The sequence below is a fragment of the Neofelis nebulosa genome, chromosome 14, assembly GCF_028018385.1.
Source record: "Neofelis nebulosa isolate mNeoNeb1 chromosome 14, mNeoNeb1.pri, whole genome shotgun sequence".
Lineage (NCBI taxonomy): Eukaryota > Metazoa > Chordata > Mammalia > Carnivora > Felidae > Neofelis > Neofelis nebulosa.
The window spans coordinates 66,590,685-66,605,386 of record NC_080795.1 but is presented as its reverse complement, the minus strand read 5'-3'; the positions used below and the strand labels follow the sequence as shown (position 1 = coordinate 66,605,386).

The window sequence follows — 14,702 nt, the reverse complement described above, 5'->3', positions numbered from 1 at the left end:
AATCTGTCCTGGGAGATTATGTTTGCTAAAGCTGAAGCAAAATGTGGCCATGTGACCACATGAGATACAAAGGGAAGTGTGCACGATTTCTAGGAGAGCTGCTAGGAAGGGAGGGGGTACCCCGAGAACACTTCCTGACCTGTGCTTCATTTTACCTGCTGCCTAGAATATATACATAAAATGGCTAGAACTCCAAAAGCTATCTTGGACCATGAGGTGACCTTAAAGATGGAACCCATGCCCTGCTTCATAGAAGTATAAGATGAAAGAACCTTGCTCATAATAACTTTAGGGGATTGCTATTCAAGTCCTTAACTACGTCTGGGCTTTTTTTTTTTTTTTTTTTTTTCCAATCTGGACTTCTTGAGAGAGAAATTCTTGTTTATCTTTTTTCATTTTTCTTTTTTTCTTTTTTTTTTTTTTTAGAGAGAGAAAAAACGTGAGTGGCAGAGAGAAAGAGAAGCGGGACTCACCTGAAGTGGGGGCTCATGTTTTTACCTGAAGCGGAGCTTGAGCTACCCAATGTGGGACTTGAACTCACGAACCATGAGATAGATCATGACCTGAGCCAAAGTCAGACACTTAACCAACTGAGGTACCCAGGTGCCCCAACCTCCTCATTTTCTGAGGAAAACTCATCCTGACTTTTTAAGTCAGGAACTATTTTTGTTTTATGATTATAGATCCAGAACTTACATAATGTCCATATTTACCACTAAATAAGAATCAACTGACCTAATGACTGGGTAATGGATAAGGAAAGCAGGACATTAAGGAGCAGGATAGGAAGATAACAAAGCTGACAGAAAATAGAGGTCCTTGGGGGTTATAGAGAAGGGAAGCCCATACCTCAGACAAAGAGTAGGATGTAGCTAATAGCATCTAATTTTCAAAAAGATACAGAATCATCTTCATTATATTTTTAGAAGTTGCATCTGTTAGATTTATCCAGCCCCAAGGCTGTAAAAGAACAGATTTTTCACTTCAGTTTGCTAACAGTTAATTGTTCACATATTGGGCATTCTCATGAGATTGAAACCCATCTAACTAATGATTCTATCTTAGCTTTGCAACTGATGATAACAGTTCATCGGTACAATGACTGGAAAGACTGAAAGGAAGATTGTGGGGATTTTCATTTTGTTTTTCACTAGCTCTAGAATATTTACATATTTAAAATAATATTCACATTTAATATGTTATGTTTATGCATACACCAGAATTCACATGTAATTAAATTGTTGTATATGTATTTAAAAATTATGTTTATATATAAATATTGATGAGAGAGAGCAGTTAAACCAGTTAAAGTGTTGAATTAACAGATGGGTTTTCGGAAAACTGGACGGTGACATGCAGAAGAATGAAACTAGACCACTTTCTTACACCATACACAAAAGTAAATTCAAAATGGATGAAAGACCTGAATGTGAGACAGAAAACCATCAAAATCCTAGAGGAGAACACAGGCAGCAACATCTTTGACCTCAGCTGGAACAGCTTATTGCTAGACACATCACGGAGGGAAGGGAAACAAAAGCAAACATGAACTATTGGGACTTCATCAGATAAAAAGCTTCTGCACGACAAAGGAAACAACCAACAAAACTAAAAGGCAGCCTACGGAATGGGAGAAGATATTTGCAAATGGCATATCTAGTAAACGGTTAGTATCTAAAATCTATAAAGAACTTATCAAACTCAACACCCAAAAATAATAAACCCAGTTAAGAAATGGACAGAAGAGCGCCTGGGTGACCCATTTGGTTCAGTATCTGACTCTTGATTTTTGGCTTAAGTCATGACTTAATCCCAGGGTAGTGGGATCAATCCCCATGTCAAGCTCCGTGCTGAGCATGGAGCCTGCTTAAGATTCTCTCCCTCTGCCCCTCTCCCCTGCTTGCACTCTCTCAAAATAAAATAAAGTAAAATAAAATAAAAATCGTTAAAAACAAAAAGAAATGGGCAAAAGACATGAATAGACACTTTTCTAACAGACACATGAAAAGATGTTCAACATGACTCATCATCAGGAAAATACAAATCAAAATCAGGAGATACCATCTCACACCTGTCAGAATGGCTAAAATTAATAACACGAAAAAACAATACATGTTGGTGAGGATGCAAAGAAAAGGGAACCCTCTTGCGCTTGGTTGAATGCACAGTGGTGCAGCCACTCTGGAGAACAATATGGAGGTTCCTCAAAAAACTAAAAATAGAACTACCCTATGACCCGACAAATGCCCTATTAGGTATTTACCCAAAGGATACAAAAATACAGATTTGAAAGGCTACATGCACCCCAATGTTTATAGCAGCACTGTCAAAAATAGCCAAATTATGGAAAGAGCCCAAATGTCCATTGACTGATAAATGGATAAATTAGATGTGGTAGATACACACACACACACACACACACACACACACAATGGATATTACTCGGCCATCAAAAAGAATGAAATCTTGCCACTTGCAATGACGGAGCTAGAATATATTATGCTAAGTGAAATAAATCAATCAAAGACAAATACCATATGATTTCACTTATGTGGAATTTAAGAAAACAGATGAACGTATGGAAGGGAGGGGGAAGAAAAGAGGGAAACAAATAACACTCTTAATGATAGAGAACAAACTGAGGGTTGATGGAGGGAGGTGGGTGGGAGATGGAGTAAATGGGTGATGGGTATTAAGGAGGGCACTTGTGATGAGCATTGAGTGTTGTAAGTGTTGAATCACTGAATTCTACTCCTGAAACCAATATTGCACTATATGTTAACTAAAATTTAAATTTAAAAAACAGATGGTTTTTACTGGTTAAGATTCTTTTGATTGCAAGCAACAGAAATTCTCTTTGGCTAACTTTAGCAAAAAGGCATATATTTTTGCGGTGCCTGGGTGGCTCAGTTAGTTAAGCGTCCGACTCTTGATTTCAGCTTAGGTCATGATCTCAGTTTGTGAGTTCAAGCCCTGCATCGGGCTCTGCACTGACAGTGTGGAGAAGGTTTAGGATTGTCCCTCTCCCCTCTTTCTCTGCCCTAAATAACTAAACTTTAAAAAAAAAAAAAAAAAGGCGTATATTTTTGAAAAGATGTAAGTTACCTCATGGATGGTCTTAACCAAGTCAGTGGAGAGAACCAGGGCTGTTCCAAGCTCTTGCAGGAGTTTTTAAAATAGTGGCTATTAATATAATTCAACAAAGACACCCACGCTTATTGATTCCACTTTAATGTGTTTTTTAAATTTATTTTTGAGAGAGCGCAAGTGGGGGAGGGGCGGACAGGGAGACAGAGGATCTGATGCGGGCTCTGCGCTGATGGCAGTGAACCTGATATGGGGCTCAAACTCACAGTCCATGAGATCATGACCTGAGCCAGACGGACGCTCAATCGACTGAGCCACCCAGGTGCCCCTCATTGATTCCATTTTAGATTTCAGAGTTCCCCCCACCAAAGAATTGGATTGGTCTTAATGTTCCCCCTAACTATGGCCAGAAGCCAGGGTCACATAATTTAGACACTGTTAAAGAAAATCGCCATTACAAGGAAGTGCCAACCCAGAAGCCACCCCAAGAGGCTGTCATAAAGCTTAACAAAGTCACAATTTACTGACATAATTTCTAATGCGCATTTGAGCCAGTTAATACATATGGTTAACTCTCACCTTGTATGTAATGTACATGCAGTATTTTATTTAATCCTTAGAATGACCTTAGGAGGTATATTCTATGTTATTTTCATTTTACAAGTTTAATGGGTAGATAGGTAATTTATTCAATTTCACACATTAGTGGCAAAAGCAGGATTCTATTAGGTGTGTATGGTTGAAACCTATGTTCTTAACTACCTCCCCTAAACAGACACTGTGGTGCCCTACGCCTATGCTCTTGGCATTCAACATTCTGGCATGTGCCATTGGCAACCTCCTGCAAACATCTGTAACCCCACCCGAGGGTGTTTTCGTGATCCATGCTGGATGTAGGCTGAAAGTGACAGAAAGTATAACATCCCTGGGATTAGCTGCCAACAAGACATAGGTAGAAATTGATGAATAATAACACCCCGGCTCCCTTGCTCCTGAGGTGTCTTCTACACTGTCTCTAGTCTCCACTGGTGTTGAGCCCTAGATCCTGAAACTGAGGGCTATTCAAGCCCGAGACTGCTTAAAACTGCACTCTATCCTTGTAGCTTCCTTCCCTGTCTCATTTCTCTCCCCTGCCCGTACTTCTTGGCATCATCTTCCACATAACCATTTACTCTCACATTCTTTATTCAGGGTCTCCTTTAAGGAGAACTGAATCTATGACACTCCCTTTATATATAAAGTGAAAGAAAAATATGAAAATTCCCTAAACAACGACTATAAGTTTTTTATGTTTCTCAGCTGTTATTGAACCTTACAAATCAGCATTCATTTCCTCAGTATTGTGACAGCTTAACAATTTTCGAATTTATTCCCATTTCAAAGATTGTCATAATTGTTTTGTAGTCATGTTAAATTATGTCTCTATTCTGTTTTCAAGAGGAAAAATCTGGAAGCTTCATGTTTGGGCTATGTAATTTTAGTATGCAAAGGTTGGAAATGAAATCATTACATTTGAGCAATCAACCCTGCCAACATCCAAGCTCTGGCTGGGAGTCAGAGAACAGCACTTAACATGCAGTGAGAGGGCTCTTGGAATACCACTACCTTCAGACCACATGCCAAATCGAAATGATTTAAACATCCAAAATATATGGGACTAAAACATTTACTGGATCGAAGAGTGCCAAACATGGGCACCCTGGACATGAGGACGCTGTGAGCTACAAATATTGGTTTAAAAGACCATTGTGAAACTTCAGCTTGCTTAAAGATTGACTTGGGGGGGAAGGAGGGGGGCCTGTTGCAATAGATAATGTATTCATGAAATAATTTGGAAACTGATTACGTGTGATGAATCTTAATTATAGCTATTTACTGTGGCGAATGTTTAGGAAAATCAGGGTCTTAAAAAAAGACACAAGCTTTTGCTTTAATTATTTAGGAAGAAAAATAAGTTACCCCAATCTTATGTTCTGTAATTACTTTTTTCATTCAATTTACATGTTTTATATTTAGGACCAGAGCATATGTCTCTTTTCTGTTTCTTACTTAAATTTTTCCTAAGTCTCCTTCCCCACCCCACTAGGGAGAAAATGTAATTTACCATCATCACTCAAATGAATTCCCTGGTTTCTTCCGAACCTTCACCTCACAGCTGTTGCATGAAATATAATCACTGAAATACTAGCTAAATGAAAATGTCTATCCAAAATGACAGTTTTCTAATATTATTACATGAAATAACCTTGCAGAAGAAGAAACAAAGATAACATTTTCTCTCATCTAAAAATAGCTAATCTGGAAATACACCAAAATGCTAATAGTAGTTAGGGAGAACTGTAGTTGGGTTCTTACCTCTGTTTTTTCTTTTTTGAAGTGTTTGCAAAGTTATTATATTCCTTTGGTAGTGCAAATATAAAAATTTAAAAGTTGTTTTCATAATTCTTGATTATGAAACGTGAAGGCAAAATCTAAAGGGAGGCAAAAATCAGAAAAAATCTTGTGTGTCTAAACTGAAAAAATGCGTATTTCTTATATTTTTATATTGTTCCTCAACAGTCTTTGGGCAAGTATTTCTCAAAAAGTTGCTAAAAGTCAGCATATCTCTGCATGATCAGAAAAGAGGTGTTGAACCTCTGGGTATGTGCATAATATAAGCATGGCAGTGGATCACCTTGCTGGCTGTAAAAGGCATTCCTCTCACCCAGCTATGAAACAGGAAGGAAAGAAGTGTAAGGCAGAGATAGATTATAAAATATCTGACCTACAAACCAGCCGAGAAATTAATGAGAAGCCCAAGCTGATTGGTGGATGTGTTCAATTTATGACATTCATAAATAAAATGAGATAATGGTATAGTTAAAGTACATTACAGATGACAAGACACAAAACCAGTATATTATTATTAGGGTATCTTAATTGTAGTCATGAGGGCAGAGACTTGGTCTGTCTTGTCCAATTAATATTTGCTGAATTTATGTTTATGTGCACATACATACTATTATTAAGGACTTACTGCGTACAATGCATTAGAGGAGAGAAAAATGATGTGTGGTCTCTGCCTCATAAGAAAGGTATGATACGACAAAATCACATGTCAACACGCCTAAAGTGCCCCCTACCTCAGTAAAGAATTTAGGTTTGCTTTTACTTTCTTTACCATCCATGGCACAGAAGAATGGACTGTGCAGTGGAAAAGGAGGGCCTGTGGAGTCAGACATGGGTTCCAATCTTCTTGAACGTGTTCTCCAAAAAAAGAGATGCCTTTTGTTAAGGTAACATGGCAGCAACACTTGTTGCATAAGTCGTGGAAATCCCTTTTCCTCCTACGTCGGCAAACTAGAGGACATGTATTCCAAAAGGCACAGCCAAAAAGAGGGGTTAGCCTGGATCCCTGAGCCACCGCTTGGCAGGAGGTGACCCAGAGGTCACTGAGAGCTATAAGAAAACTTGATGAATGAGAAATAAATCATGATGTGTTCAATAAACCAAGGTTTATTTGGGCTTGTTAACAGCAGCACAGCCTTGTCTGTTCTGACAAACAGATACTATATTCCCTTGATGGTTGTTGAGCCTGTGGTGGAAGAATCAATGTGAGGGTAAAACAGACCTGTTTTTAAAAAGTGGCCAAAAATTGTTGGGATGCCTGGGTGGCTTAGTCGGTTAAGCGTCTGACTTGAGCTCAGGTCATGATCTCGAGGTTAGTGGGATCAAGCCCTGCATCAGGCTCTGTGCTGGCAGCTTGAAGCCTGCTTGAGATTCTCTCTCTCTCTCTCTCTCTCTCCCTCTCTCTCTCTCTCTCTCTCACTCTCTGTCTCTCTCTCTCTCTCTCTCTGCCCCACCCCTGCTTGTGCTTTCTCTCTCTCTCTCAAAATAAATAAACTTAGAAAAAAAAATGGCCAAAATTGTTCTCTGTGCTGATTGTCTCTCCAGTGTAAAAGCCCTGACCAGCCTCTAGGCCTATCTAGGCTCCTGCTACCCAGTATTTAAACCTGAATAACCCTTTGCCTCCACAGCTTGTGGGACTTGAGTAAGGCAATCTTCTTGAGCCTAGTTTTCTTGTCTATACAATTGAGGATGTAGCATTAATACTCCTAGGATTATTTTGAAAATTAAATTACAGAGCAAAGCACCTAGCTCAGGGCCGGACAGGCAGAGGTGCTTTCTAAGAGTTGTTTGCCTCCCCTAAGCTTTATCTGAAGCCAATGGTTCTTAACACTGACTTTATTTTAGAATCATTTGGGAATCTTCTTTTTTTTTTTTTTTTTAATTAGTGCCTGTATCCCAACCTAAACCAAATCATCAGAATCTTTGGAGATAGGACCGGTGAGGGGTACAAGGCTGGGAGGTGGAGACTGTTTTTTAAAAGCACCAGATGATTCTATTGTCTAATCAGAGTTGAGAACCATTTTCTTAGGCAATGTATAAACAAAATGCTATTTGATGACAGAGGTTTTTTTTCAAAAGTGACTTCAAAAGTACACAGTATGACCACTTTTTCACAGACTTGGAGCTTTAAAGAAAGCTTATTTATAAATGACAGACGAAAAGAGTCAATAAGTAGTTACTGGATGCTCTCAGGGGGCTGAAGGGCATTCCGATAAGCAGAACTGTAGATAAGACCAGGGATGTTGCAACGGAACAGGCTCAGCTACCATTGACATTGTTTATAGTAATGACTGTTTTCATGCTGTCATGGGCTCAATTATTGTGTCTCCCTCAGAATTTATAAGGTGAAGTTCTAACCTAGTCAGAATGTGACTATATTTGGAGATAGATCTTTGCAGAGGTAATTAGGTAAAATGAGGGCTCAAACCCACCTAATCCTGTATGATTGGTATTCTTATAAGGGAGGAATTTGGAGGTGCCTGGGTGGCTCAGTTGGTTAAGCGTCCGACTTTGGCTCAGGTCATGGCCTCGCGGTCCATGAGTTCGAGCCTCACATCAGGCTCTGTGCTGACAGCTCAGAGCCTGGAGCCTGTTTCAGATTCTGTGTCTCCCTCTCTCTCTGACCCTCCCCCATTCATGTTCTGTCTCTCTCTGTCTCAAAAATAAATAAATGTTAAAAAAAAATTTTTTTTAATTTTAAAGAGGAATTTGAACACAGACATGTATGAAGGGAAGATGGTAAGAACACCCTGGAAAAAGACCCCCATCTACAAGTCAAAGAGAGAAACATGGAATAGATCTGGGGTACCTGGGTGGCTCAGTTGGTTAAGCATCCAATTTTGGCCTGGGTCATAATCTCACAGTTCTTGAGTTCAAGCCCTGCGTCCATGTGTCTCCCTCTCTCTCTACCCCTCCCCCATTCACACTTTCTCTCAAAAATAAACATATAAAAAAAAAAACCCACCATGAAACATCTCTCTCTCTTAAAACCTTCAGAAGAAACTGATCCTGCTGACACCTTGGCCTCCAGATTTATGGCCTCTGCAACTGTGAGAAAAATGAATTTCTGTTGTTTAAGCTACCTAGTCTGTGGTACTTTGTTACAGCAGCCCTAAAAAAAGGAATACACCTCTGCTTACAGCGAAAGCATGTGGTAGGTTTTTGGTGAGTGAGTGGGAGAAAGAGCCACCTACCTCCACTTTATTAAGAGCTATTCAGAGAGGAGATGGATCTTTATCAAGTCCTTGAAATTGTGTACTTCAGCTGTTTGATGGGAAGGTAACTGAAAATACTAGAGAAGGCTGCCTGTGTCCAGGAAATGTGAATCACTGTGTCTGCTGGCTCACAGCCATCTCCTGAAGGAACTGCTCTTGCTCACAGCCTCTGCTGCCCACATAAAGCTGCCCCTTCTCCCCAAGACTGCCCACCCCTCCTGCCATGGCAGGGTAGACTAAACTGACCTTTTGCGAAGAGAAGTGCTGGACCAAGCAGTTTCTCTCTTTAGATTTTGGAATCGGGACACTGAGAACCAGGCCATTGAGCTCTAATGAACAAAGCTGAACAGTCATATCGGATTCCAGGGCTAAGGCTACTTGGCTGAGGCATGTTCTAGAGGAGTCTTAAAAGGAGAGTCGAGGGAGGAAAAGATGGAGTGAACATGCAGGGGACAAACGGGAGCTTTGGCTTCTTTAATTGAGCTAGCTTGAATGGGTTTCTGTACCACAACCAGAAGAGTACTAAGTGGGGCAGCATGAAACCAACAGAAAAAATCAGGTCCAAAGTCCTGCCCTGCGAGGTCATCAAAAAATCAGCCTACTCTCTCTGCCATGCAGACTCATAAGACTTTCAGGCTAGAAAGGCCCCAGAGGACAGCATCAGCATTCTCGTGGCCAATATTGTCTGAAAAATTAATGCAAGCCAGGCCTCTTGCGTGAGCTATCAACCCTTTGAGATAGGGCACAACAATTGTAATATCTTCATTTTGCAGATGAGTAGAAATAGAAGTTGAGAAACGTGCCTTGAGTCATATAGTTATTGTGGTAAATTGATTATAAAAATGGCCACAACTGTTTGCCCCTCCCGTATCTTCAGGCTTTGCAGTGTGACTTTGCATCTGTTCCCCTCAAGAGGTGGAATCTGGGCTGGCCCTGTGATGCTTTGACTAGTAGACTATGGCAGAAATGACAGTGTGTCAGTTCTGAGGCTAGCCTTAAGAAGTCTCAAACACTGCTTCTCAGTTTCTTATAACTTTTTGCATGTGAAGGAATCCAGGCTATTTTCTCCTGGAAGATGAGACACATGTGGCTCAGTCACCCCTATGATCAATAGCCAGACACCCACTGGAGGTATTGACTGAGGCCATCCTAGATGGCCAGCACCTAGATGATCCACTGACCATCAGCCAACTTCCAGCTACATGAATGAGTCTATCCTGGACCAGGCAGCCTCCAGACGACCCACCTGCTGACCACGATGCATGAGTGAGGCCAGTCAAGATCAGCCAAACCTGGCCCAGATCAGCAGAACCACCCAGCTGACCCACAGACTTATGGGCTAAATAACTGCTTGGGCTTTCAAGCTGCTAAGTTTGTGTGGTCTGTTATGAAGCAACAGTTGCTGATGCAGAGGATTTGGGACTTGAACAGAAAGAAGACTGTCTGACTTCAACACAAGGGAAGGCTTTCAAATTCTGTGCACACTGTAGCCTGGGTAATGCAATACCCTCTTTCTGAGAAAGGGTTTATGGAGCATCTTCATTAGACTTTAGGAAGGGTCAAGGTGGGTTCAAAACCCTTTACCTTGTAGGTAACTGGGCAACCGACTGGCAGCTTAACCTCTCCAAACCTTGGCATCCTCATTATGTTAACTTCAAGCAATACCAACTACTTCACAGAGACACCAGGAAGGGGAAATAGTCTATCTAAAGTGCCCAGGGTTTACTGAATCGCATGAGTTTGCCTGGAAGATGGACGTCTGTAATGGATTTAAAGGTTCTTGAAGACCGAAGTAGAATTTCCCTTCCAGTGCTGATGTCCAACCAGCTGACAGCTTTAGAATATCTCTTCTTAGAGATGATGACTTGGTAGTTTATAACCCTTAGTTCTACAAGAATGCAGTAAGTTTTTCCTCAATTATAAGCATTTTGCTAGATCACTATTTCTCAAAGTGAAGCCTACGGGTCACCTAGGTGAGGGTCACCAGCTGCCTGCCAAAGGTAGATTCATGACCTCACCCCAGACCTACTGAATTAGACTCTCCCAGGAGCAGAGTCTGAGAAGCTACATTGTATTGTATTGTATTGTATTGTATTGTATTGTATTGTATTATATTGTATCGTGTGTATGTATGTATGTATGTATTTATGTATTTATTTATTTACTTATATATAGAGAGAGTGGGTGAGTTGGGGAGAAGGGCAGAGGGAGAGAGAATCTTAAGCAGGTTCTACACTCAGCACAGAGCCTGATGTGGGGCTCAATCCCATGACTCTGGGATCATGACTAGAGCTGAAATCAAGAGTCAGTCACTCAAACAACTGAGCCACCCAGGTGCCCCTGAGAAGCTACATTTTAAAGTTCCCGGGGAATCTTCACACCCATTAAAGTTTAGGAACCGCTGCCCTAGACTCCTCTTAAGGTTTAGGAACCGCTGCCCTAGACTCCTCCACTAAGTCTTTGAAAACCAGTGAAGGGTTGCATCTTCCCACTGTAGCAAGTTGGGTGTTCCTCTAGAGTTACTTGTGTCCTAAGACTTTAGGTCAAAAAAGATAACACTGGCACCATTTTTTTTTTTCAGAGATAGCGTTGACAGAGCCACTAAAGTGTAGCAGCATGTTATTCCTTGAATAAATATTGGAAAGTCAGTTTTTCCTGCTTTTCTTGTTTTGCATGTGTGGTCCCATAGTCCTACATGCAGTCTTATGCTAGATACAGAAAACGGGGAGGAGTGGAATGGGGAGGGCATTATTTAGAATACTACCTTGTTTTTACTGTTGTTATTATCAACAACATTCCCGTTTTTACAAAGCAAGCATTGAGAGGAATAAGAAATGAGTTGACCCTAAATTAACTTTAAAAGTTTGTTAAGTCTTGGGCGCCTGCGTGGCTCAGTCGGTTAAGCGTCTGACTTCGGCTCAGGTCATGATCTCCCAGTTCATGGGCTCGAGCCCTTGCCAGACTCTGTGCTGACAGCTCAGAGCCTGAAGCCTCCTTCGGATTCTGTGTCTCCCTCTCTCTTTGCCCCTCCCCCGCTCATGCTCTGTCTCTCTCAAAAATAAACATTAAAAAAAGAAAGGAAGTTTGTTAAGTCTGAGCTAGCTTTAGCAAGAACGTTTTTGTTTACCTTCTGAACTAGCCATTGGAGAGAATTGTGGGAACATTTCACTAGGTCAAAATTCTTGAGTTCACCTACCTGTAATTAAAAGCTTAAAGCGTCTTTGTCTGATGTCTTTTAGGCTGATCTGTTTTCATGATATGTTTTTTAGAAGACTTGCTCACCAAAAGAAGAAAAAGGAGAAAAATAATAACAGAAGGAAACTACTACCAAAAGTGCTGTTGGAAGCCTATTCCTCTTCAGATGACACCAGTGCTGAGAACTTTTGATTCAAAGCTCTTCATTTCCTACAAATATTTTTTTCACTGTTCCAAATATGGAAGAGACTCTGAATAGCAAAAGTGCTGTGCTTTTTAAAACCTGCTGGACAACTTTTCATCTCTAGCAGTACTGAAGTTTTGCCATAGCAGACTGTGTGTGACAAACTGCAAAACATATGCATAAAAAAATCTAGACTCTTCTAACTGTGCCAATCCATGGCTAAAAACTTACTTCTGGAGCCACACAGCTGTTGAAATCAGTCATATTTACAATTTTTACAAATGAGTTTATTTTAATAAAAACAAGTTACTCTGAGCATGATCTCTAAACAGATTTATGTGGGCTGGCACAATCTGCTATGTTAAACATATATTCATATTGCTTAGGACTGCAACCAGTTTTGTGTGTGTGTGTGTGTGTGTGTGTGTGTGTGTGTGTGTGTGTGTGTGTGTGTTTGAGGGTGATAACAGTCTTGCTTTGTTCAAGGATACCAAATAATTGGCAGCAATTCAGCCAAGGACACTGTTCTAAGCACCGTGCTATTGAAGTTGTTTTCCTGGACAGAATTGCCCTGTGGGCATGGCCCTAAACTGAGAGGACTCTGGGCTGCTGGCACTGGGCAGCGAACCAGGCAGACAGCTTCTAGTGAGAAGGAGGTGACTCTATAAACTGATGCTAAAGAAGATGAGGAGGAGGAAAAAGGAAGGAAGGGAAGGAGGGAGAGAAGGGAGAAGGAGAAAGAGGAAAAGAGAAAAGAGGGAGATAGCGAAGGTGAGATTTCTGTTCATCAGCCCGTACCCTTAAAGGGATCTCTTTTTGAATCCCACCTTGATCTCTTCTCACTTCTCACCTTGGTTGATGTTTTCATGCTCATGTTTTTTGCTGGGTTACTAGACTGTAGTCTTCTTGAAGACAAAAACATTGCCGGACTCAGTTTTCATCTCCCACAGTGCCTGGCATATGCTGGTGCTCAAAAACCTAGCTGTTTAATGTATGAACAAAAGAATGAATTTCTGTAGCTCAAGCATTTCCTTTCCTCAGAAAGAAGTCCTAAGCAGTTTCTCAGTGGGCACAGTACTGCCCCCTAGGGGGCGTCTGGAGATTTTGTGGGGGCAGTTTTTGTTCCGTAGTTCTCACTGGGGCTAAAGTATTTACGTAGTGCAACACATATTATTTTTATAGCTATTAGTATAGTACTTTAGAATAAACTACTCTTTTTCCACCTTTATAACATACACTGGTTTATTGAACTTATTTGTGTAGTTTACATTATCTGCGAATTTAATTCCAGGAGAGCAAAGTGGTGGTACATTTTTGTTGTAAATACAGGATGTTGAGTATGGTAGGGTTGTACCTCTGTTTATAAGATCATTAAGCTTTACTTGCTTCTGTTTCCCCAAGTTCTAGGATTCTAAGACAAAACATAGAAATAAAAAGAAACTGCTGCATATCGATTTCAACAATCAGGGTTGTACTTTAAGCAACTGCACATTTTAGGATTAATGTGGCTCAGTGGAGTACTACTGTCAAAGCACAGAGGGTTGAGCGTCCAGGCCCATGAATCTGTGCAGAGCAGCTTGGAGGGTGAGACGTTTCTCTCCGCTTTGGTTTGCACGTTTCATAATTTTAAAAAGGATGTGGGGGTGGGGGGAAGGGAAGCGGAGGTGAGGAGGGGCGGTGACGCCGTCCGGTTTTCCCCAAAGCCTGGGTCCTTGGCTGGCATCTTCTTCGGGACTAGCTCCCATTGAAGCTGTCCGGTGAAGACCGTATCTTTAAAAGAAAGCCCTTCAGCGGAGAGGCTCGTGAGCGGGGCGGCGGGTGGGGGGAGAGGGGGGAAGGGGCAGGCATGGGGGGAAAGGAGGACTTTGGGAAGCAAAGGGTGGTTCCGTCTTCAACTGCAGTTCGAAGTGAGGCTGAACTGAACTTTCGGTGTCAGCGGGTGGAGCTGCGGTTTGTGCTGGGGTAGGCACCCGCAGGCGAGAAGAGGCTGGCCGGCGGTTGACAGAAAGTGGGGTTTCGGGCTGGAATCCAGACTGGTCTCAGCAAGGCGGGGCTTCTTTTGACAGTAGGCGGGGATTCCGATGAAGGGGGCGGGGCTTGGATGGACTGCCACCAGGAGATGGGGCTTAAGATGACAAGGGGCGTTTCTTAGGATCCGGCGGTGACATTAGCAAGGCAGAGCGCCCGGAGGGCAGGGCCACAAGTGACAGAAGGCGGGGACTGACCTGAGTAAAGACAAGTCTTCTGTTGGTGGGTGGAGCTACCGCCCGCAAGGGGCGGGGCCGCTTCGAGACCTGGAGGAGGCGAGGCTTCTGCTGACAGAGGGCGGGGCTTCCGAGCCGGCCGGGGCGGGGATTCTGTTGACAGAGGGGCGGGGCGGTTCCCTACCTCCCCGTGCGCCAATCCAGAGGGTAGAGACCCGGGTCGAACCCCAGGGGAGCAGCCGGGTCCGTGAGTAGAGAGCCTGGCGCGGAGCGGGGTGGGGGCGCGCGGACGGCGCGCGCGCGGGAGGGCCCCGCCTCGGCCGGCTCCTTCCCTCCCTCCCCGCCCCCGGTCGGCCGCTGGGGCGCGCGCCTCGCCTCGCACCCCCACCCCCGACCCTCCACGCTCTGCAGGGCCCGCCGAGCTGCCTA

At 42.5% G+C, this 14,702-nt stretch overlaps 1 long non-coding RNA gene across 1 annotated transcript; it reads right to left on the bottom strand.

Moving 5' to 3' along the window:
- Positions 1 to 13,293: 13,293 nt before the first annotated feature.
- LOC131494571 (uncharacterized) lies at positions 13,294 to 14,495 on the bottom strand. The gene is made up of 2 exons (XR_009253460.1): positions 14,295 to 14,495; positions 13,294 to 14,194 (listed from the first exon to the last, which is right to left on the bottom strand). It is a non-coding gene; the product is annotated as an uncharacterized LOC131494571 (long non-coding RNA).
- Between the last annotated feature and the right edge of the window lie 207 nt (positions 14,496 to 14,702).